At 49.9% G+C, this 23546-nt stretch overlaps 17 non-coding genes across 17 annotated transcripts; all 17 read left to right on the forward strand.

Annotated features, from left to right (window-relative positions):
• Positions 1-97: 97 nt before the first annotated feature.
• On the forward strand, positions 98-179 carry trnal-aag (transfer RNA leucine (anticodon AAG)). The gene has a single exon. It is a non-coding gene; the product is annotated as a tRNA-Leu (tRNA).
• Positions 180-1196: 1017 nt separating this feature from the next.
• Positions 1197-1278, forward strand: trnal-uag (transfer RNA leucine (anticodon UAG)). The gene has a single exon. It is a non-coding gene; the product is annotated as a tRNA-Leu (tRNA).
• A 1102-nt stretch (positions 1279-2380) lies between these two features.
• trnal-aag (transfer RNA leucine (anticodon AAG)) lies at positions 2381-2462 on the forward strand. Its single transcript has one exon. It is a non-coding gene; the product is annotated as a tRNA-Leu (tRNA).
• Positions 2463-2826: 364 nt separating this feature from the next.
• trnal-aag (transfer RNA leucine (anticodon AAG)) lies at positions 2827-2908 on the forward strand. The gene has a single exon. It is a non-coding gene; the product is annotated as a tRNA-Leu (tRNA).
• Positions 2909-9363: 6455 nt separating this feature from the next.
• On the forward strand, positions 9364-9445 carry trnal-uag (transfer RNA leucine (anticodon UAG)). Its single transcript has one exon. It is a non-coding gene; the product is annotated as a tRNA-Leu (tRNA).
• A 1113-nt stretch (positions 9446-10558) lies between these two features.
• trnal-aag (transfer RNA leucine (anticodon AAG)) lies at positions 10559-10640 on the forward strand. The gene has a single exon. It is a non-coding gene; the product is annotated as a tRNA-Leu (tRNA).
• Positions 10641-11657: 1017 nt separating this feature from the next.
• trnal-uag (transfer RNA leucine (anticodon UAG)) lies at positions 11658-11739 on the forward strand. The gene has a single exon. It is a non-coding gene; the product is annotated as a tRNA-Leu (tRNA).
• A 1103-nt stretch (positions 11740-12842) lies between these two features.
• On the forward strand, positions 12843-12924 carry trnal-aag (transfer RNA leucine (anticodon AAG)). Its single transcript has one exon. It is a non-coding gene; the product is annotated as a tRNA-Leu (tRNA).
• Positions 12925-13941: 1017 nt separating this feature from the next.
• On the forward strand, positions 13942-14023 carry trnal-uag (transfer RNA leucine (anticodon UAG)). The gene has a single exon. It is a non-coding gene; the product is annotated as a tRNA-Leu (tRNA).
• Positions 14024-15125: 1102 nt separating this feature from the next.
• trnal-aag (transfer RNA leucine (anticodon AAG)) lies at positions 15126-15207 on the forward strand. The gene has a single exon. It is a non-coding gene; the product is annotated as a tRNA-Leu (tRNA).
• Positions 15208-16224: 1017 nt separating this feature from the next.
• trnal-uag (transfer RNA leucine (anticodon UAG)) lies at positions 16225-16306 on the forward strand. Its single transcript has one exon. It is a non-coding gene; the product is annotated as a tRNA-Leu (tRNA).
• A 1102-nt stretch (positions 16307-17408) lies between these two features.
• trnal-aag (transfer RNA leucine (anticodon AAG)) lies at positions 17409-17490 on the forward strand. The gene has a single exon. It is a non-coding gene; the product is annotated as a tRNA-Leu (tRNA).
• A 1017-nt stretch (positions 17491-18507) lies between these two features.
• trnal-uag (transfer RNA leucine (anticodon UAG)) lies at positions 18508-18589 on the forward strand. The gene has a single exon. It is a non-coding gene; the product is annotated as a tRNA-Leu (tRNA).
• A 1103-nt stretch (positions 18590-19692) lies between these two features.
• Positions 19693-19774, forward strand: trnal-aag (transfer RNA leucine (anticodon AAG)). Its single transcript has one exon. It is a non-coding gene; the product is annotated as a tRNA-Leu (tRNA).
• Positions 19775-20792: 1018 nt separating this feature from the next.
• trnal-uag (transfer RNA leucine (anticodon UAG)) lies at positions 20793-20874 on the forward strand. Its single transcript has one exon. It is a non-coding gene; the product is annotated as a tRNA-Leu (tRNA).
• Positions 20875-21976: 1102 nt separating this feature from the next.
• On the forward strand, positions 21977-22058 carry trnal-aag (transfer RNA leucine (anticodon AAG)). Its single transcript has one exon. It is a non-coding gene; the product is annotated as a tRNA-Leu (tRNA).
• Positions 22059-23075: 1017 nt separating this feature from the next.
• On the forward strand, positions 23076-23157 carry trnal-uag (transfer RNA leucine (anticodon UAG)). Its single transcript has one exon. It is a non-coding gene; the product is annotated as a tRNA-Leu (tRNA).
• Positions 23158-23546: the final 389 nt, after the last annotated feature.

Consider the following 23546-nt stretch of genomic DNA (forward strand, 5'->3'; position numbering starts at 1 on the left):
TTTACGCAAACAGGATTAGACTGCAGCCGTTCCGCAGAGTCAGTATTTGGGAGGCCGTTTGACCTGTCGTAAAGACCCGTGGAACACACCATGACAAGGTAGCGTGGCCGAGCGGTCTAAGGCGCTGGATTAAGGCTCCAGTCTCTTCGGGGGCGTGGGTTCGAATCCCACCGCTGCCAGGGAAGTCCTTTGGAAAGTTCCTGAGGCTGCGAAGCGACTGGAGAAGTGACGCTGCATGCTCATCCAAACTTAGCCGCTTTCGCATTCTTTGCCATTTAGCAAAGTCAGTGCTTAAAGCTTGTCCCAGCCTCTGCTCCATTCCAACAGAGGCACACCAATAATTTACAATCATAGGAGAGGTGCAATAAATTATATTAATGAAAAACAATGAGTAGTCTACAAGAATGGAGACAGCCAGTTTTACTCATGAAAAGTTTTGGGTGAAATAACAGCTGCCTGATCATTTTGATTTTAAATGCATCACAGCTGGCTATCGTTTCCACATAAGCCCCAAAGGCCTTGATTAGCGGATTCAGGTGTGCTTGATCAGAGATGGACCTCCACTCCACAGGAAGGGGGCCACCAGGAGTAGGACTGCATACCCTGTATTAAGGATGCCTTTACGGCGGCGAATTACAAGGCATCAGCTTGTGGCGAAGCGCAACCCAAATACAGCGACGATGATCCCTACACCGCTGTTCTGCTCTCCAGAGCCAATACAGAGCAGTGACACTCTCGATAAATGACCGATCAACAACAGACGTCTTGTAAAAAGATGGCTGCCAATGGGGTTCGAAACTTTTTGAAACTTTCGCCTCTCTGACGCACCTGACGCGCGTAAATTTCACTTCAAACTTTTGTTTTCATGCGCGTCCATTTCGCTCTTGACGGGCGAATGAACACAAAGTGGTCAGGCGTGTAAATAGAAGCGGCAGGCCAGAATTTCGACGCGTATTCGCGTTTGGTGTGAACGTAGCATAAGGCGTTGGATTAAGGCTCCAGTCTCTTCGGGGGTGTGGGTTTGAATCCCACTGCTGCCAAGACAGAGTTTTGGAAGGCTATTGTGCGTACGCAAAAAAAATGTTCTTTGCCCGCATTCCAGAGGCTTTGCATAGAAGGTCCGGCGGCCGACGTTCTCTCTATATTTGGGGTGGGGGAAGAGGGCAGAAAATGGCCCACGAAAGTGCAAATCCCAGGGTAGCGTGGCCGAGTGGTCTAAGGCGCTGGATTTAGGCTCCAGTCTCTTCGGGGGCGTGGGTTCGAATCCCATCGCTGCCAGCAGCAATTTTAACCAAAGCAGGGAGGCCCTCTAACCCGCTTGGCAGCGGGATTATTTCACGCAAACAGGATTAGACTGCAGCAGTTCTGCCATGTAAGTATTAGGGAGGCCGTTCCACCTGTCGAAGAGACCCTTGGAGCGCAACCCGACGAGGCAGCATGGCCGCACGGTCTAATGTTACGCTCACACCAAACGGGAATATGCGTCTGGTCCGAGTGATTTCAATGTTAAGTCAATGGTAAGACGTGTTTACACGCGCCTGGAGTTCTTGCGGCGCGAATGAGGCGTTTAGCGCGGCGCGGTAGACGCGAATTCGCCTCATCCGCGCGTCTAGTTCTCGTGAATGGCGCGAATTGAGCGTCTGGCGCGTTAGGTGCGTTAAGCGCGAATTGTGCTTTTTTGTGAATCACGCGTCTGACAAGCATTCGCGTCTGCTGCCCGAGGTGATAAATCTGAACTTCTGCGTCAATTCGCGCCGCGTTAACCAATCAGGAGCCTGCTTGATGATGACCTCCACTCCACAGGAAGGGGGCCACCAGGAGTAGGACTGCATACCCCTGTATAAAGGATGCCTTTACGGCTTCGAATTACAAGGCATCAGCTTGCGGCGAAGCGCGACAAGAAAAAAAAGGGCCCACGAAGGCGGCTGTGGCAGGGTAGCGGGGCCGAGTGGTCTAAGCCGCTGGATTAAGGCTCCAGTCTCTTCGGGGGCGTGGGTTTGAATCCCACTACTGCCAAGACAGAGTTTTGGAAGGCTATTGTGCCTATACACAAAAAAACATTCTTTGCCCGCACTCCAGAGGCTTTGCAAAGAAGGTCCGGCGGCCGACGTTTTCTCTATCTTTGGGGTGGGGGAAGAGGGCAGAAAAGGGCCCACGAAAGTGAGCATTCCAGGGTAGCGTGGCCGAGAGGTCTAAGGCATTTGATTTAAGGCTCCAGTCTAAATCCCATTGCTGCCAGCAGGCATTTTAACCAAGGCAGGGAGGCCCTCTAACCCGCTTGGGAGCGGGCTTGTTTTACGCAAACAGGATTAGACTGCAGAGTCATTATTTGGGAGGACGTTTGACCTGTCATAAAGACCCGTGGAACACACCATGACAAGGTAGCGTGGCCGAGCGGTCTAAGGCGCTGGATTAAGGCTCCAGTCTCTTCGGGGGCGTGGGTTTGAATCCCACTACTGCCAAGACAGAGTTTTGGAAGGCTATTGTGCCTATACACAAAAAAACATTCTTTGCCCGCACTCCAGAGGCTTTGCAAAGAAGGTCCGGCGGCCGACGTTTTCTCTATCTTTGGGGTGGGGGAAGAGGGCAGAAAAGGGCCCACGAAAGTGAGCATTCCAGGGTAGCGTGGCCGAGAGGTCTAAGGCATTTGATTTAAGGCTCCAGTCTAAATCCCATTGCTGCCAGCAGGCATTTTAACCAAGGCAGGGAGGCCCTCTAACCCGCTTGGGAGCGGGCTTGTTTTACGCAAACAGGATTAGACTGCAGAGTCAGTATTTGGGAGGCCGTTTGACCTGTCGTAAAGACCCGTGGAACACACCATGACAAGGTAGCGTGGCCGAGCGGTCTAAGGCGCTGGATTAAGGCTCCAGTCTCTTCGGGGGCGTGGGTTCGAATCCCACCGCTGCCAGGGAAGTCTTTTGGAAAGTTCCTGAGGCTGCGAAGCGACTGGAGAAGTGACGCTGCATGCTCATCCAAACTTAGCCGCTTTCGCATTCTTTGCCATTTAGCAAAGTCAGTGCTTAAAGCTTGTCCCAGCCTCTGCTCCATTCCAACAGAGGCACACCAATAATTTACAATCATAGGAGAGGTGCAATAAATTATATTAATGAAAAACAATGAGTAGTCTACAAGAATGGAGACAGCCAGTTTTACTCATGAAAAGTTTTGGGTGAAATAACAGCTGCCTGATCATTTTGATTTTAAATGCATCACAGCTGGCTATCGTTTCCACATAAGCCCCAAAGGCCTTGATTAGCGGATTCAGGTGTGCTTGATCAGAGATGGACCTCCACTCCACAGGAAGGGGGCCACCAGGAGTAGGACTGCATACCCTGTATTAAGGATGCCTTTACGGCGGCGAATTACAAGGCATCAGCTTGTGGCGAAGCGCAACCCAAATACAGCGACGATGATCCCTACACCGCTGTTCTGCTCTCCAGAGCCAATACAGAGCAGTGACACTCTCGATAAATGACCGATCAACAACAGACGTCTTGTAAAAAGATGGCTGCCAATGGGGTTCGAAACTTTTTGAAACTTTCGCCTCTCTGACGCACCTGACGCGCGTAAATTTCACTTCAAACTTTTGTTTTCATGCGCGTCCATTTCGCTCTTGACGGGCGAATGAACACAAAGTGGTCAGGCGTGTAAATAGAAGCGGCAGGCCAGAATTTCGACGCGTATTCGCGTTTGGTGTGAACGTAGCATAAGGCGTTGGATTAAGGCTCCAGTCTCTTCGGGGGTGTGGGTTTGAATCCCACTGCTGCCAAGACAGAGTTTTGGAAGGCTATTGTGCGTACGCAAAAAAAATGTTCTTTGCCCGCATTCCAGAGGCTTTGCATAGAAGGTCCGGCGGCCGACGTTCTCTCTATATTTGGGGTGGGGGAAGAGGGCAGAAAATGGCCCACAGAGTAAACGCAACAACGTATCTGACTTGCAACACACACAGCAGCAGCTGTGCTCACTCAAGGTGATTTTATTAATCAAACAACCAATCACAAATGTACACACCCCATTACTCATCCCGTGCCATTTCATTCAGCTCGATCAACTCAGACATAAATATAAATCAATAAAGAAAACAAAAACAACAAACACATTATGACATTTTACAAGTTTAACAAAACAAAAACATAATGCACATTGAGAGCACACTGTTAACACCCCCACTTGCTCTCACATTGTTAACAAAGTATGTCACATCACTTTCCAAAAGTAATTGCATCAAACTTCATCAACTTGCACTTGGTTGCAGGCTTTGTCAACACATCTGCTACCATCTCATTAGTGGGACAAAACATTAATGTAATGTCACCATTATTTACAAAAGACCTAATAAAATGGTACTTAATGTCTACATGTTTGCATCTTTGTCTGCTCACGGGATTTTTTGCTAAGGCGATTGTACCTTGGTTATCTTCATATACCTTAATTGGTGAATATTGACACGTATCAAGATTTTCCAACAGTTGTTTAAGATAGAGACACTCCTGTATGGTTGTAGCTAGGGCTATGTACTCTGCCTCACAGGTGGACAGCGCGACAGTTGGCTGTTTCTTTGTTTTCCATGAAATCAAAGCACCACATTCAGTTAGACTTACACAATAGCCAGTTGTACTACGTCTGTCATTACTAGCCGCCCAGTCTGCATCACTGTATGCTCTTATTCCCAGTGTCTCATTACATTTTTTGTAACACAGCTCTTTGTCAAATGTACCTTTAAGATACCTCAGTACATGTTTAACTGTAGACCATTGCTCAACAGTTGGCTCTGTGAAATATTGTGACAGTTTGCTTACAACAAAACTTATATCAGGTCTAGTACAGATGGTCAAATAGATGAGGCTTCCCACTGCCTCTCTATATTTTTTCACATCAATCATCTTTTCGGCATCATTAGTATAGTCAAGTTTTTGTTCACAAGGAGTCGATCTAGGTTTGCAATCCTGCATATTAAACCTTTGCAATATTTGTGTCACATATTTTGCTTGTGACATTCTCACACAGTTGTCACTCTGGTTAAAATCAATACCTAAAAAATGCCTTAGTTTGCCCAAGTCTTTCATTTTGAATCTCTCCGTAAGCATGTCCTTCACGTGTCTAAGAACATTTTCATCACTTGCCACAATCAACAAATCATCAACCCATATTACAATGATCACTTTTTCATTGGCTGTTTCCCATGTATACACACAATGGTCAGCTTGATTCTGCTCAAAGTGGTTTTTGGTCAAGTACTCATGTAGTACCTTGTTCCAGTTTCTGCCGGATTGTTTTAACCCATACAATGATCTTTCCAATTTACAAACCAATTTATCATTTGTGCCAGATTTTACTTCATAGCCCTCTGGCTGTTCCATGTAAATTTCGTGATCTATTGGTGCATTCAGGTAGGCAGTTTTTACATCCATGTGATGCAGAATCAGATTTTCTTGTGCTGCTTTTTGTATTATCACTCGGATACTTGTCAAGTTAGCTGTAGGGGAAAAAGTCTCTCCATAATCTACACCTCTCTTCTGACTGTATCCTTTGGCCACATAACGTGCTTTACACTTTTCAGATCCATCTATGTTGTTCTTGATCGCATAAACCCATCTACCCCCCACTGCTTTCTTACCTTCAGGCAAGCTACTCAGGGTAAATGTGTGGTTTTCTCTAAGTGACTGCATCTCCTCATCCATTGCAGTGACCCACTCTTTTGATCTGTCTGAGGTTACAGCTTCTGTGAAAGTTACAGGTATATTACACGTTACTCTATAACAGTAATCTATGTTGATCTGCACCTGATCGGTTTCCTCATCAGATGCCTGTTGAGAAACACAGTCATGGAAATAATCTGGCCTCTTCCTCACCCTAGAAGGGTATCTTGGAGGCTCAGGCATAGCTTCAACTGTTTGGGTCTGAGGACTACTACTCAGTTCCTCCTCTTTGACTGAAATTTGGTCACCTATTGGACTTACATTTACATCCTGCCTAGTTCTATTGGCCTTCTGCTCCAGAACATCATCATCACCATCATCAACAATGCTAGTCTGAGTCTGTTGCTCAACACGGGTCTTAGAAAGAAACTTGACTAACCTGTGCTTTTGTACTTTCCTGCTGTCAGGGAAATAGACAATGTATGCTGGACTGCTTTTATCATAACCAATAAAAATACCCCTTTCACATCTTGGATCCAGCTTTCTTTTATCTTGTTTATAAGCAAAACACTCTGAACCAAACTTTTGCATCCTGGATAGATTGGGCCGTCTCCCTGTTAGCATCTGAACTGGTGTATATTTGGTGCGTTTGTTAAAGCACCTGTTCCTGACTATGGCTGCGGTCTGCACTGCATAAGGCCATAAATCTTTAGGTAACTCACTCTCTATCAGCATGCACCGTGCCATGTCAAAAAGTGTACGCCAATTTCTCTCTGCCGTACCATTTTGGTGGGGAGAATATGGCGCAGAAGTCTCGTGTCTAATACCATTCTTAACCAACAGAGTTTTGTAATGCTTTGCAGTAAACTCAGTGCCATTGTCGGATCGAAGACGCTGAATTTTACCATATGGGGCCATATCGGCAAGAAACCTCTCCGTTGCTTGTAGTGTGTCACTTTTACTTTTAAGGCAATACACAAACACGGCACTGGAAAAATCATCAGTGAATGACAAAACATATTTATACCCCTCTCTGGACTCTGGGTGAATTGGACCGGCCAAATCTGTGTGCACTAGCTCTAGAGATCTTTTAGCTCTTACATCAGGCTTTCTGTTTCTAGTTTGCGTAAACTTGCCTTGGGTGCACACTTCACAAGTTATAGGTTTGTTTGTTAAACCTTCAATTTTCATACCATCAACAACACCTTCTAATCTCTGCACGTCATCAAAATTACAGTGTCCCAGTATCTCATGCCATGTCTTTAAATCATAACATCCATTCACTTGGTCATCACATCCATCAGGTACTGTATGCAAGTAATATAGTCTATCATGTACACGAATGGGAAATTTTGTACCGTCTTTATACACCAGAATGTCCTCACCTTTCTTGAACGTTACGCTTGCTCCGCTGGAAGCTGCTGCTTGCACTGAAAATATGTCCTGTGGGTATGAGGGAATATACAGTGCCCGTCTCAGCACTGTTTTTAGATAGCGTCCGCGATTGTCCACCAAACATACCTCAGCATCACCTCTGCGTTCTGCTACTCCCTTACACCTTGTGCCATCAGCTAGCTCCATGTAATGAGTCCCGGCCTGGAACTCCTCATCGAACCTTTTGAACTTGGAGATGTCGGTGACGATATGCGAGGTTGCCCCGCAATCGACCATCAAGCCCTTCACGTCGACACCCTGGTTACTTGGCTGGGACCCTGCCGCTCCATCGGTCACCCGGAATACGTACTCGTCGGTCGCCTCCTCGGTGGCCCTCCATGTTGCGTCCTGGCGCCGTCTTCTCCTGCAGGTTACGTCGCGATGAGTGTTGCTCTTGCAGTGGCTGCACCACACTTTGCGCCGGCAAGCGCGGGCAATGTGTCCCTTCAGCCCGCATCTGTAGCACACCACGTCCGCTGCAGCCCGTTCAATTGAGCCTGCACTGGTGGATCTCGCAGGCCTCTGTCTTGTCCGCACATCCATTACATTATCCTCTGCAGCTGGAGCACGCATCTTTTCGATGTCCTCGTAGCTCCGAAGCTTTGTTTTAAATTCAGCAAACGTTATCCTGTCATCCGATTGCGTTATATGGATGGCAAACTGTTTAAAAGTCTCAGGAAGCCCCTTTAGAACCATAGCCACCAGCAGTCCGTCACTCAAAGTCTCTCCAGCATTTCGTAAAGCCGTGATAGCAGTTTCAGCACGAATAACATATTCAGTCACACTCTCGCTACCTGATTTTTGAAGCGAGGTCAGCTCAGTATACAGGCTTATCACTCGTGGCTTTCCTTTACCTGCATAGTAGTCTCTCAAAATCTTTAGCGCTGCGCGCCCATCGTCGGCTGCTTCTCGCATTACAAGCGACAAACTTTTATCGTCCAAGAACTGGATTAATTCTGCATATGCCTCGGCATTTGAAGCTGCTTCTTCCGCGGTCTCCACACCCGCTGGCTCCGTAGTAATTATCTTTTTCAGGCCTTGGGGCCGGAGGTGGCCCAAAAACTTAACCTCCCAAAGTTCGTAATTCTTTTCATCCCCGTCGAACAATAGCCGCGACCAGCGACCGCTATGTTCCGTTTTTCTGGCGTTAGGCCCACTCATGGCTCTACTTAAAACAAACGCTTGACTTCTTGACTTTCTGGGCCCATAACCTGTTCACAGAGTAAACGCAACAACGTATCTGACTTGCAACACACACAGCAGCAGCTGTGCTCACTCAAGGTGATTTTATTAATCAAACAACCATTCACAAATGTACACACCCCATTACTCATCCCGTGCCATTTCATTCAGCTCGATCAACTCAGACATAAATATAAATCAATAAAGAAAACAAAAACAACAAACACATTATGACATTTTACAAGTTTAACAAAACAAAAACATAATGCACATTGAGAGCACACTGTTAACAAAAAACAATGAGTAGTCTACAAGAATGGAGACAGCCAGTTTTACTCATGAAAAGTTTTGGGTGAAATAACAGCTGCCTGATCATTTTGATTTTAAATGCATCACAGCTGGCTATCGTTTCCACATAAGCCCCAAAGGCCTTGATTAGCGGATTCAGGTGTGCTTGATCAGAGATGGACCTCCACTCCACAGGAAGGGGGCCACCAGGAGTAGGACTGCATACCCTGTATTAAGGATGCCTTTACGGCGGCGAATTACAAGGCATCAGCTTGTGGCGAAGCGCAACCCAAATACAGCGACGATGATCCCTACACCGCTGTTCTGCTCTCCAGAGCCAATACAGAGCAGTGACACTCTCGATAAATGACCGATCAACAACAGACGTCTTGTAAAAAGATGGCTGCCAATGGGGTTCGAAACTTTTTGAAACTTTCGCCTCTCTGACGCACCTGACGCGCGTAAATTTCACTTCAAACTTTTGTTTTCATGCGCGTCCATTTCGCTCTTGACGGGCGAATGAACACAAAGTGGTCAGGCGTGTAAATAGAAGCGGCAGGCCAGAATTTCGACGCGTATTCGAGTTTGGTGTGAACGTAGCATAAGGCGTTGGATTAAGGCTCCAGTCTCTTCGGGGGTGTGGGTTTGAATCCCACTGCTGCCAAGACAGAGTTTAGGAAGGCTATTGTGCGTACGCAAAAAAAATGTTCTTTGCCCGCATTCCAGAGGCTTTGCATAGAAGGTCCGGCGGCCGACGTTCTCTCTATATTTGGGGTGGGGGAAGAGGGCAGAAAATGGCCCACGAAAGTGAGAATCCCAGGGTAGCGTGGCCGAGTGGTCTAAGGCGCTGGATTTAGGCTCCAGTCTCTTCGGGGGCGTGGGTTCGAATCCCATCGCTGCCAGCAGCCATTTTAACCAAGGCAGGGAGGCCCTGTAACCCGTTTGGCAGCGGGATTATTTCACGCAAACAGGATTAGACTGCAGCAGTTCTGCAGAGTAAGTATTAGGGAGGCCGTACCACCTGTCCAAGAGACCCTTGGAGCGCAACCCGACGAGGTAGCATGGCCGCACGGTCTAATGCTACGCTCACACCAAACGGGAATATGCGTCTGGTCCGAGTGATTTCAATGTTAAGTCAATGGTAAGACGTGTTTACACGCGCCTGGAGTTCTTGCGGCGCGAATGAGGCGTTTAGCGCGGCGCGGTAGACGCGAATTTGCCTCATCCGCGCGTCTAGTTCTCGCGAATGGCGCGAATTGAGCGTCTGGCGCGTTAGGTGCGTTAAGCGCGAATTGTGCTTTTTTGTGAATCACGCGTCTGACAAGAATTCGCGTCTGCTGCCCGAGGTGAAAAATCGGAACTTCTGCGTCAATTCGCGCCGCGTTAACCAATCAGGAGCCTGCTTGATGCTGACCTCCACTCCACAGGAAGGGGGCCACCAGGAGTAGGACTGCATACCCCTGTATAAAGGATGCCTTTACGGCTTCGAATTACAAGGCATCAGCTTGCGGCGAAGCGCGACAAGAAAAAAAAAGGGCCCACGAAGGCGGCTGTGGCAGGGTAGCGTGGCCGAGTGGTCTAAGCCGCTGGATTAAGGCTCCAGTCTCTTCGGGGGCGTGGGTTTGAATCCCACTACTGCCAAGACAGAGTTTTGGAAGGCTATTGTGCCTATACACAAAAAAACATTCTTTGCCCGCACTCCAGAGGCTTTGCAAAGAAGGTCCGGCGGCCGACGTTTTCTCTATCTTTGGGGTGGGGGAAGAGGGCAGAAAAGGGCCCACGAAAGTGAGCATTCCAGGGTAGCGTGGCCGAGAGGTCTAAGGCATTTGATTTAGGCTCCAGTCTAAATCCCATTGCTGCCAGCAGGCATTTTAACCAAGGCAGGGAGGCCCTCTAACCCGCTTGGGAGCGGGCTTGTTTTACGCAAACAGGATTAGACTGCAGCCGTTCCGCAGAGTCAGTATTTGGGAGGCCGTTTGACCTGTCGTAAAGACCCGTGGAACACACCATGACAAGATAGCGAGGCCGAGCGGTCTAAGGCGCTGGATTAAGGCTCCAGTCTCTTCGGGGGCGTGGGTTCGAATCCCACCGCTGCCAGGGAAGTCTTTTGGAAAGTTCCTGAGGCTGCGAAGCGACTGGAGAAGTGACGCTGCATGCTCATCCAAACTTAGCCGCTTTCGCATTCTTTGCCATTTAGCAAAGTCAGTGCTTAAAGCTTGTCCCAGCCTCTGCTCCATTCCAACAGAGGCACACCAATAATTTACAATCATAGGAGAGGTGCAATAAATTATATTAATGAAAAACAATGAGTAGTCTACAAGAATGGAGACAGCCAGTTTTACTCATGAAAAGTTTTGGGTGAAATAACAGCTGCCTGATCATTTTGATTTTAAATGCATCACAGCTGTCTATCGTTTCCACATAAGCCCCAAAGGCCTTGATTAGCGGATTCAGGTGTGCTTGATCAGAGATGGACCTCCACTCCACAGGAAGGGGGCCACCAGGAGTAGGACTGCATACCCTGTATTAAGGATGCCTTTACGGCGGCGAATTACAAGGCATCAGCTTGTGGCGAAGCGCAACCCAAATACAGCGACGATGATCCCTACACCGCTGTTCTGCTCTCCAGAGCCAATACAGAGCAGTGACACTCTCGATAAATGACCGATCAACAACAGACGTCTTGTAAAAAGATGGCTGCCAATGGGGTTCGAAACTTTTTGAAACTTTCGCCTCTCTGACGCACCTGACGCGCGTAAATTTCACTTCAAACTTTTGTTTTCATGCGCGTCCATTTCGCTCTTGACGGGCGAATGAACACAAAGTGGTCAGGCGTGTAAATAGAAGCGGCAGGCCAGAATTTCGACGCGTATTCGAGTTTGGTGTGAACGTAGCATAAGGCGTTGGATTAAGGCTCCAGTCTCTTCGGGGGTGTGGGTTTGAATCCCACTGCTGCCAAGACAGAGTTTTGGAAGGCTATTGTGCATACGCAAAAAAAATGTTCTTTGCCCGCATTCCAGAGGCTTTGCATAGAAGGTCCGGCGGCCGACGTTCTCTCTATATTTGGGGTGGGGGAAGAGGGCAGAAAATGGCCCACGAAAGTGAGAATCCCAGGGTAGCGTGGCCGAGTGGTCTAAGGCGCTGGATTTAGGCTCCAGTCTCTTCGGGGGCGTGGGTTCGAATCCCATCGCTGCCAGCAGCCATTTTAACCAAGGCAGGGAGGCCCTGTAACCCGTTTGGCAGCGGGATTATTTCACGCAAACAGGATTAGACTGCAGCAGTTCTGCAGAGTAAGTATTAGGGAGGCCGTACCACCTGTCCAAGAGACCCTTGGAGCGCAACCCGACGAGGTAGCATGGCCGCACGGTCTAATGCTACGCTCACACCAAACGGGAATATGCGTCTGGTCCGAGTGATTTCAATGTTAAGTCAATGGTAAGACGTGTTTACACGCGCCTGGAGTTCTTGCGGCGCGAATGAGGCGTTTAGCGCGGCGCGGTAGACGCGAATTTGCCTCATCCGCGCGTCTAGTTCTCGCGAATGGCGCGAATTGAGCGTCTGGCGCGTTAGGTGCGTTAAGCGCGAATTGTGCTTTTTTGTGAATCACGCGTCTGACAAGAATTCGCGTCTGCTGCCCGAGGTGAAAAATCGGAACTTCTGCGTCAATTCGCGCCGCGTTAACCAATCAGGAGCCTGCTTGATGCTGACCTCCACTCCACAGGAAGGGGGCCACCAGGAGTAGGACTGCATACCCCTGTATAAAGGATGCCTTTACGGCTTCGAATTACAAGGCATCAGCTTGCGGCGAAGCGCGACAAGAAAAAAAAAGGGCCCACGAAGGCGGCTGTGGCAGGGTAGCGTGGCCGAGTGGTCTAAGCCGCTGGATTAAAGCTCCAGTCTCTTCGGGGGCGTGGGTTTGAATCCCACTACTGCCAAGACAGAGTTTTGGAAGGCTATTGTGCCTATACACAAAAAAACATTCTTTGCCCGCACTCCAGAGGCTTTGCAAAGAAGGTCCGGCGGCCGACGTTTTCTCTATCTTTGGGGTGGGGGAAGAGGGCAGAAAAGGGCCCACGAAAGTGAGCATTCCAGGGTAGCGTGGCCGAGAGGTCTAAGGCATTTGATTTAAGGCTCCAGTCTAAATCCCATTGCTGCCAGCAGGCATTTTAACCAAGGCAGGGAGGCCCTCTAACCCGCTTGGGAGCGGGCTTGTTTTACGCAAACAGGATTAGACTGCAGAGTCAGTATTTGGGAGGCCGTTTGACCTGTCGTAAAGACCCGTGGAACACACCATGACAAGGTAGCGTGGCCGAGCGGTCTAAGGCGCTGGATTAAGGCTCCAGTCTCTTCGGGGGCGTGGGTTCGAATCCCACCGCTGCCAGGGAAGTCTTTTGGAAAGTTCCTGAGGCTGCGAAGCGACTGGAGAAGTGATGCTGCATGCTCATCCAAACTTAGCCGCTTTCGCATTCTTTGCCATTTAGCAAAGTCAGTGCTTAAAGCTTGTCCCAGCCTCTGCTCCATTCCAACAGAGGCACACCAATAATTTACAATCATAGGAGAGGTGCAATAAATTATATTAATGAAAAACAATGAGTAGTCTACAAGAATGGAGACAGCCAGTTTTACTCATGAAAAGTTTTGGGTGAAATAACAGCTGCCTGATCATTTTGATTTTAAATGCATCACAGCTGGCTATCGTTTCCACATAAGCCCCAAAGGCCTTGATTAGCGGATTCAGGTGTGCTTGATCAGAGATGGACCTCCACTCCACAGGAAGGGGGACACCAGGAGTAGGACTGCATACCCTGTATTAAGGATGCCTTTACGGCGGCGAATTACAAGGCATCAGCTTGTGGCGAAGCGCAACCCAAATACAGCGACGATGATCCCTACACCGCTGTTCTGCTCTCCAGAGCCAATACAGAGCAGTGACACTCTCGATAAATGACCGATCAACAACAGACGTCTTGTAAAAAGATGGCTGCCAATGGAGTTCGAAACTTTTTGAAACTTTCGCCTCTCTGACGCAACTGACGCGCGTAAATTTCACTTCAAACTTTTGTTTTCATGCGCGTCCATTTCGCTCTTGACGGGCGAATGAACACAAAGTGGTCAGGCGTGTAAATAGAAGCGGCAGGCGAGAATTTAGACGCGTATTCGCGTTTGGTGTGAACGTAGCATAAGGCGTTGGATTAAGGCTCCAGTCTCTTCGGGGGTGTGGGTTTGAATCCCACTGCTGCCAAGACAGAGTTTTGGAAGGCTATTGTGCGTACGCAAAAAAAATGTTCTTTGCCCGCATTCCAGAGGCTTTGCATAGAAGGTCCCGCGGCCGACGTTCTCTCTATATTTGGGGTGGGGGAAGAGGGCAGAAAATGGCCCACGAAAGTGAGAATCCCAGGGTAGCGTGGCCGAGTGGACTAAGGCGCTGGATTTAGGCTCCAGTCTCTTCGGGGGCGTGGGTTCGAATCCCATCGCTGCCAGCAGCCATTTTAACCAAGGCAGGGAGGCCCTCTAACCCGTTTGGCAGCGGGATTATTTCACGCAAACAGGATTAGACTGCAGCAGTTCTGCAGAGTAAGTATTAGGGAGGCCGTACCACCTGTCCAAGAGACCCTTGGAGCGCAACCCGACGAGGCAGCATGGCCGCACGGTCTAATGCTACGCTCACACCAAACGGGAATATGCGTCTGGTCCGAGTGATTTCAATGTTTAGTCAATGGTAAGACGTGTTTACACGCGCCTGGAGTTCTTGCGGCGCGAATGAGGCGTTTAGCGCGGCGCGGTAGACGCGAATTCGCCTCATCCGCGCGTCTAGTTCTCGCGAATGGCGCGAATTGAGCGTCTGGCGCGTTAGGTGCGTTAAGCGCGAATTGTGCTTTTTTGTGAATCACGCGTCTGACAAGAATTCGCGTCTGCTGCCCGAGGTGAAAAATCTGAACTTCTGCGTCAATTCGCGCCGCGCTAACCAATCAGGAGCCTGCTTGATGCTGACCTCCACTCCACAGGAAGGGGGCCACCAGGAGTAGGACTGCATACCCCTGTATAAAGGATGCCTTTACGGCTTCGAATTACAAGGCATCAGCTTGCGGCGAAGCGCGACAAGAAAAAAAAGTGCCCACGAAGGCGGCTGTGGCAGGGTAGCGGGGCCGAGTGGTCTAAGCCGCTGGATTAAGGCTCCAGTCTCTTCGGGGGCGTGGGTTTGAATCCCACTACTGCCAAGACAGAGTTTTGGAAGGCTATTGTGCCTATACACAAAAAAACATTCTTTGCCCGCACTCCAGAGGCTTTGCAAAGAAGGTCCGGCGGCCGACGTTTTCTCTATCTTTGGGGTGGGGGAAGAGGGCAGAAAAGGGCCCACGAAAGTGAGCATTCCAGGGTAGCGTGGCCGAGAGGTCTAAGGCATTTGATTTAAGGCTCCAGTCTAAATCCCATTGCTGCCAGCAGGCATTTTAACCAAGGCAGGGAGGCCCTCTAACCCGCTTGGGAGCGGGCTTGTTTTACGCAAACAGGATTAGACTGCAGAGTCATTATTTGGGAGGCCGTTTGACCTGTCGTAAAGACCCGTGGAACACACCATGACAAGGTAGCGTGGCCGAGCGGTCTAAGGCGCTGGATTAAGGCTCCAGTCTCTTTGGGGGCGTTGGTTCGAATCCCACCGCTGCCAGGGAAGTCTTTTGGAAAGTTCCTAAGGCTGCGAAGCGACTGGAGAAGTAACGCTGCATGTTCATCCAAACTTAGCCGCTTTCGCATTCTTTGCAATTTAGCAAAGTCAGTGCTTAAAGCTTGTCCCAGCCTCTGCTCCATTCCAACAGAGGCACACCAATAATTTACAATCATAGGAGAGGTGCAATAAATTATATTAATGAAAAACAATGAGTAGTCTACAAGAATGGAGACAGCCAGTTTTACTCATGAAAAGTTTTGGGTGAAATAACAGTTACCTGATCATTTTGATTTTAAATGCATCACAGCTGGCTATCGTTTCCACATAAGCCCCAAAGGCCTTGATTAGCGGATTCAGGTGTGCTTGATCAGAGATGGACCTCCACTCCACAGGAAGGGGGCCACCAGGAGTAGGACTGCATACCCTGTATTAAGGATGCCTTTACGGCGGCGAATTACAATGCATCAGCTTGTGGCGAAGCGCAACCCAAATACAGCGACGATGATCCCTACACCGCTGTTCTGCTCTCCAGAGCCAATACAGAGCAGTGACACTCTCGATAAATGACCGATCAACAACAGACGTCTTGTAAAAAGATGGCTGCCAATGGGGTTCGAAACTTTTTGAAACTTTCGCCTCTCTGACGCACCTGACGCGCGTAAATTTCGCTTCAAACTTTTGTTTTCATGCGCGTCCATTTCGCTCTTGACGGGCGAATGAACACAAAGTGGTCAGGCGTATAAATAGAAGCGGCAGGCGAGAATTTAGACGCGTATTCGCGTTTGGTGTGAACGTAGCATAAGGCGTTGGATTAAGGCTCCAGTCTCTTCGGGGGTGTGGGTTTGAATCCCACTGCTGCCAAGACAGAGTTTTGGAAGGCTATTGTGCGTACGCAAAAAAAATGTTCTTTGCCCGCATTCCAGAGGCTTTGCATAGAAGGTCCGGCGGCCGACGTTCTCTCTATATTTGGGGTGGGGGAAGAGGGCAGAAAATGGCCCACGAAAGTGAGAATCGCAGGGTAGCGTGGCCGAGTGGTCTAAGGCGCTTGATTTAGGCTCCAGTCTCTTCGGGGGCATGGGTTCGAATCCCATCGCTGCCAGCAGCCATTTTAACCAAGGCAGGGAGGCCCTCTAACCCGTTTGGCAGCGGGATTATTTCACGCAAACAGGATTAGACTGCAGCAGTTCTGCAGAGTAAGTATTAGGGAGGCCGTACCACCTGTCGAAGAGACCCTTGGAGCGCAACCCGACGAGGTAGCATGGCCGCACGGTCTAATGCTACGCTCACACCAAACGGGAATATGCGTCTGGTCCGAGTGATTTCAATGTTAAGTCAATGGTAAGACGTGTTTACACGCGCCTGGAGTTCTTGCGGCGCGAATGAGGCGTTTAGCGCGGCGCGGTAGACGCGAATTCGCCTCATCCGCGCGTCTAGTTCTCGCGAATGGCGCGAATTGAGCGTCTGGCGCGTTAGGTGCGTTAAGCGCGAATTGTGCTTTTTTGTGAATCACGCGTCTGACAAGCATTCGCGTCTGCTGCCCGAGGTGAAAAATCTGAACTTCTGCGTCAATTCGCGCCGCGTTAACCAATCAGGAGCCTGCTTGATGCTGACCTCCACTCCACAGGAAGGGGGCCACCAGGAGTAGGACTGCATACCCCTGTATAAAGGATGCCTTTACGGCTTCGAATTACAAGGCATCAGCTTGCGGCGAAGCGCGACAAGAAAAAAAAGGGCCCACGAAGGCGGCTGTGGCAGGGTAGCGGGGCTGAGTGGTTTAAGCCGCTGGATTAAGGCTCCAGTCTCTTCGGGGGCGTGGGTTTGAATCCCACTACTGCCAAGACAGAGTTTTGGAAGGCTATTGTGCCTATACACAAAAAACCATTCTTTGCCCGCACTCCAGAGGCTTTGCAAAGAAGGTCCGGCGGCCGACGTTTTCTCTATCTTTGGGGTGGGGGAAGAGGGCAGAAAAGGGCCCACGAAAGTGAGCATTCCAGGGTAGCGTGGCCGAGAGGTCTAAGGCATTTGATTTAAGGCTCCAGTCTAAATCCCATTGCTGCCAGCAGGCATTTTAACCAAGGCAGGGAGGCCCTCTAACCCGCTTGGGAGCGGGCTTGTTTTACGCAAACAGGATTAGACTGCAGAGTCAGTATTTGGGAGGCCGTTTGACCTGTCGTAAAGACCCGTGGAACACACCATGACAAGGTAGCGTGGCCGAGCGGTCTAAGGCGCTGGATTAAGGCTCCAGTCTCTTCGGGGGCGTGGGTTCGAATCCCACTGCTGCCAGGGAAGTCTTTTGGAAAGTTCGTGAGGCTGCGAAGCGACTGGAGAAGTGACGCTGCATGCTCATCCAAACTTAGCCGCTTTCGCATTCTTTGCCATTTAGCAAAGTCAGTGCTTAAAGCTTGTCCCAGCCTCTGCTCCATTCCAACAGAGGCACACCAATAATTTACAATCATAGGAGAGGTGCAATAAATTATATTAATGAAAAACAATGAGTAGTCTACAAGAATGGAGACAGCCAGTTTTACTCATGAAAAGTTTTGGGTGAAATAACAGCTGCCTGATCATTTTGATTTTAAATGCATCACAGCTGGCTATCGTTTCCACATAAGCCCCAAAGGCCTTGATTAGCGGATTCAGGTGTGCTTGATCAGAGATGGACCTCCACTCCACAGGAAGGGGGCCACCAGGAGTAGGACTGCATACCCTGTATTAAGGATGCCTTTACGGCGGCGAATTACAAGGCATCAGCTTGTGGCGAAGCGCAACCCAAATACAGCGACGATGATCCCTACACCGCTGTTCTGCTCTCCAGAGCCAATACAGAGCAGTGACACTCTCGATAAATGACCGATCAACAACAGACGTCTTGTAAAAAGATGGCTGCCAATGGGGTTCGAAACTTTTTGAAACTTTCGCCTCTCTGACGCACCTGACGCGCGTAAATTTCACTTCAAACTTTTGTTTTCATGCGAGTCCATTTCGCTCTTGACGGGCGAATGAACACAAAGTGGTCAGGCGTGTAAATAGAAGCGGCAGGCCAGAATTTAGACGCGTATTCGCGTTTGGTGTGAACGTAGCATAAGGCGTTGGATTAAGGCTCCAGTCTCTTCGGGGGTGTGGGTTTGAATCCCACTGCTGCCAAGACAGAGTTTTGGAAGGCTATTGTGCGTACGCAAAAAAAATGTTCTTTGCCCGCATTCCAGAGGCTTTGCATAGAAGGTCCGGCGGCCGACGTTCTCTCTATATTTGGGGTGGGGGAAGAGGGCAGAAAATGGCCCACGAAAGTGAGAATCCCAGGGTAGCGTGGCCGAGTGGTCTAAGGCGCTGGATTTAGGCTCCAGTCTTTTCGGGGGCGTGGGTTCGAATCCCATCGCTTCCAGCAGCCATTTTAACCAAGGCAGGGAGGCCCTCTAACCCGTTTGGCAGCGGGATTATTTCACGCAAACAGGATTAGACTGCAGCAGTTCTGCAGAGAAAGTATTAGGGAGGCCGTACCACCTGTCCAAGAGACCCTTGGAGCGCAACCCGACGAGGTAGCATGGCCGCACGGTCTAATGCTACGCTCACACCAAACGGGAATATGCGTCTGGTCCGAGTGATTTCAATGTTAAGTCAATGGTAAGACGTGTTTACACGCGCCTGGAGTTCTTGCGGCGCGAATGAGGCGTTTAGCGCGGCGCGGTAGACGCGAATTTGCCTCATCCGCGCGTCTAGTTCTCGCGAATGGCGCGAATTGAGCGTCTGGCGCGTTAGGTGCGTTAAGCGCGAATTGTGCTTTTTTGTGAATCACGCGTCTGACAAGAATTCGCGTCTGCTGCCCGAGGTGAAAAATCGGAACTTCTGCGTCAATTCGCGCCGCGTTAACCAATCAGGAGCCTGCTTGATGCTGACCTCCACTCCACAGGAAGGGGGCCACCAGGAGTAGGACTGCATACCCCTGTATAAAGGATGCCTTTACGGCTTCGAATTACAAGGCATCAGCTTGCGGCGAAGCGCGACAAGAAAAAAAAAGGGCCCACGAAGGCGGCTGTGGCAGGGTAGCGTGGCCGAGTGGTCTAAGCTGCTGGATTAAGGCTCCAGTCTCTTCGGGGGCGTGGGTTTGAATCCCACTACTGCCAAGACAGAGTTTTGGTGCCTATACACAAAAAAACATTCTTTGCCCGCACTCCAGAGGCTTTGCAAAGAAGGTCCGGCGGCCGACGTTTTCTCTATCTTTGGGGTGGGGGAAGAGGGCAGAAAAGGGCCCACGAAAGTGAGCATTCCAGGGTAGCGTGGCCGAGAGGTCTAAGGCATTTGATTTAGGCTCCAGTCTAAATCCCATTGCTGCCAGCAGGCATTTTAACCAAGGCAGGGAGGCCCTCTAACCCGCTTGGGAGCGGGCTTGTTTTACGCAAACAGGATTAGACTGCAGCCGTTCCGCAGAGTCAGTATTTGGGAGGCCGTTTGACCTGTCGTAAAGACCCGTGGAACACACCATGACAAGGTAGCGTGGCCGAGCGGTCTAAGGCGCCGGATTAAGGCTCCAGTCTCTTCGGGGGCGTGGGTTCGAATCACACCGCTGCCAGGGAAGTCTTTTGGAAAGTTCCTGAGGCTGCGAAGCGACTGGAGAAGTGACGCTGCATGCTCATCCAAACTTAGCCGCTTTCGCATTCTTTGCCATTTAGCAAAGTCAGTGCTTAAAGCTTGTCCCAGCCTCTGCTCCATTCCAACAGAGGCACACCAATAATTTACAATCATAGGAGAGGTGCAATAAATTATATTAATGAAAAACAATGAGTAGTCTACAAGAATGGAGACAGCCAGTTTTACTCATGGAAAGTTTTGGGTGAAATAACAGCTGCCTGATCATTTTGATTTTAAATGCATCACAGCTGGCTATCGTTTCCACATAAGCCCCAAAGGCCTTGATTAGCGGATTCAGGTGTGCTTGATCAGAGATGGACCTCCACTCCACAGGAAGGGGGCCACCTGGAGTAGGACTGCATACCCTGTATTAAGGATGCCTTTACGGCGGCGAATTAAAAGGCATCAGCTTGTGGCGAAGCGCAACCCAAATACAGCGACGATGATCCCTACACCGCTGTTCTGCTCTCCAGAGCCAATACAGAGCAGTGACACTCTCGATAAATGACCGATCAACAACAGACGTCTTGTAAAAAGATGGCTGACAATGGGGTTCGAAACTTTTTGAAACTTTTGCCTCTCTGACGCACCTGACGCGCGTAAATTTCGCTTCAAACTTTTGTTTTTATGCGCGTCCATTTCGCTCTTGACGGGCGAATGAACACAAAGTGGTCACGCGTATAAATAGAAGCGGCAGGCGAGAATTTAGACGCGTATTCGCGTTTGGTGTGAACGTAGCATAAGGCGTTGGATTAAGGCTCCAGTCTCTTCGGGGGTGTGGGTTTGAATCCCACTGCTGCCAAGACAGAGTTTTGGAAGGCTATTGAGCGTACGCAAAAAAAAATGTTCTTTGCCCGCATTCCAGAGGCTTTGCATAGAAGGTCCGGCGGCCGACGTTCTCTCTATATTTGGGGTGGGGGAAGAGGGCAGAAAATGGCCCACGAAAGTGCAAATCCCAGGGTAGCGTGGCCGAGTGGTCTAAGGCGCTGGATTTAGGCTCCAGTCTCTTCGGGGCCGTGGGTTCGAATCCCATCGCTGCCAGCAGCAATTTTAACCAAAGCAGGGAGGCCCTCTAACCCGCTTGGCAGCGGGATTATTTCACGCAAACAGGATTAGACTGCAGCAGTTCTGCCATGTAAGTATTAGGGAGGCCGTTCCACCTGTCGAAGAGACCCTTGGAGCGCAACCCGACGAGGCAGCATGGCCGCACGGTCTAATGCTACGCTCACACCAAACGGGAATATGCGTCTGGTCCGAGTGATTTCAATGTTAAGTCAATGGTAAGACGTGTTTACACGCGCCTGGAGTTCTTGCGGCGCGAATGAGGCGTTTAGCGCGGCGCGGTAGACGCGAATTCGCCTCATCCGCGCGTCTAGTTCTCGCGAATGGCGCGAATTGAGCGTCTGGCGCGTTAGGTGCGTTAAGCGCGAATTGTGCTTTTTTGTGAATCACGCGTCTGACAAGCATTCGCGTCTGCTGCCCGAGGTGAAAAATCTGAACTTCTGCGTCAATTCGCGCCGCGTTAACCAATCAGGAGCCTGCTTGATGCTGACCTCCACTCCACAGGAAGGGGGCCACCAGGAGTAGGACTGCATACCCCTGTATAAAGGATGCCTTTACGGCTTCGAATTACAAGGCATCCGCTTGCGGCGAAGCGCGACAAGAAAAAAAAGGGCCCACGAAGGCGGCTGTGGCAGGGTAGCGGGGCTGAGTGGTTTAAGCCGCTGGATTAAGGCTCCAGTCTCTTCGGGGGCGTGGGTTTGAATCCCACTACTGCCAAGACAGAGTTTTGGAAGGCTATTGTGCCTATACACAAAAAACCATTCTTTGCCCGCACTTCAGAGGCTTTGCAAAGAAGGTCCGGCGGCCGACGTTTTCTCTATCTTTGGGGTGGGGGAAGAGGGCAGAAAAGGGCCCACGAAAGTGAGCATTCCAGGGTAGCGTGGCCGAGAGGTCTAAGGCATTTGATTTAAGGCTCCAGTCTAAATCCCATTGCTGCCAGCAGGCATTTTAACCAAGGCAGGGAGGCCCTCTAACCCGCTTGGGAGCGGGCTTGTTTTACGCAAACAGGATTAGACTGCAGAGTCAGTATTTGGGAGGCCGTTTGACCTGTCGTAAAGACCCGTGGAACACACCATGACAAGGTAGCGTGGCCGAGCGGTCTAAGGCGCTGGATTAAGGCTCCAGTCTCTTCGGGGGCGTGGGTTCGAATCCCACTGCTGCCAGGGAAGTCTTTTGGAAAGTTCGTGAGGCTGCGAAGCGACTGGAGAAGTGACGCTGCATGCTCATCCAAACTTAGCCGCTTTCGCATTCTTTGCCATTTAGCAAAGTCAGTGCTTAAAGCTTGTCCCAGCCTCTGCTCCATTCCAACAGAGGCACACCAATAATTTACAATCATAGGAGAGGTGCAATAAATTATATTAATGAAAAACAATGAGTAGTCTACAAGAATGGAGACAGCCAGTTTTACTCATGAAAAGTTTTGGGTGAAATAACAGCTGCCTGATCATTTTGATTTTAAATGCATCACAGCTGGCTATCGTTTCCACATAAGCCCCAAAGGCCTTGATTAGCGGATTCAGGTGTGCTTGATCAGAGATGGACCTCCACTCCACAGGAAGGGGGCCACCAGGAGTAGGACTGCATACCCTGTATTAAGGATGCCTTTACGGCGGCGAATTACAAGGCATCAGCTTGTGGCGAAGCGCAACCCAAATACAGCGACGATGATCCCTACACCGCTGTTCTGCTCTCCAGAGCCAATACAGAGCAGTGACACTCTCGATAAATGACCGATCAACAACAGACGTCTTGTAAAAAGATGGCTGCCAATGGGGTTCGAAACTTTTTGAAACTTTCGCCTCTCTGACGCACCTGACGCGCGTAAATTTCACTTCAAACTTTTGTTTTCATGCGAGTCCATTTCGCTCTTGACGGGCGAATGAACACAAAGTGGTCAGGCGTGTAAATAGAAGCGGCAGGCCAGAATTTAGACGCGTATTCGCGTTTGGTGTGAACGTAGCATAAGGCGTTGGATTAAGGCTCCAGTCTCTTCGGGGGTGTGGGTTTGAATCCCACTGCTGCCAAGACAGAGTTTTGGAAGGCTATTGTGCGTACGCAAAAAAAATGTTCTTTGCCCGCATTCCAGAGGCTTTGCATAGAAGGTCCGGCGGCCGACGTTCTCTCTATATTTGGGGTGGGGGAAGAGGGCAGAAAATGGCCCACGAAAGTGAGAATCCCAGGGTAGCGTGGCCGAGTGGTCTAAGGCGCTGGATTTAGGCTCCAGTCTTTTCGGGGGCGTGGGTTCGAATCCCATCGCTTCCAGCAGCCATTTTAACCAAGGCAGGGAGGCCCTCTAACCCGTTTGGCAGCGGGATTATTTCACGCAAACAGGATTAGACTGCAGCAGTTCTGCAGAGAAAGTATTAGGGAGGCCGTACCACCTGTCCAAGAGACCCTTGGAGCGCAACCCGACGAGGTAGCATGGCCGCACGGTCTAATGCTACGCTCACACCAAACGGGAATATGCGTCTGGTCCGAGTGATTTCAATGTTAAGTCAATGGTAAGACGTGTTTACACGCGCCTGGAGTTCTTGCGGCGCGAATGAGGCGTTTAGCGCGGCGCGGTAGACGCGAATTTGCCTCATCCGCGCGTCTAGTTCTCGCGAATGGCGCGAATTGAGCGTCTGGCGCGTTAGGTGCGTTAAGCGCGA

Source organism: Garra rufa, chromosome 1 (genome assembly GCF_049309525.1).
Source record: "Garra rufa chromosome 1, GarRuf1.0, whole genome shotgun sequence".
Lineage (NCBI taxonomy): Eukaryota > Metazoa > Chordata > Actinopteri > Cypriniformes > Cyprinidae > Garra > Garra rufa.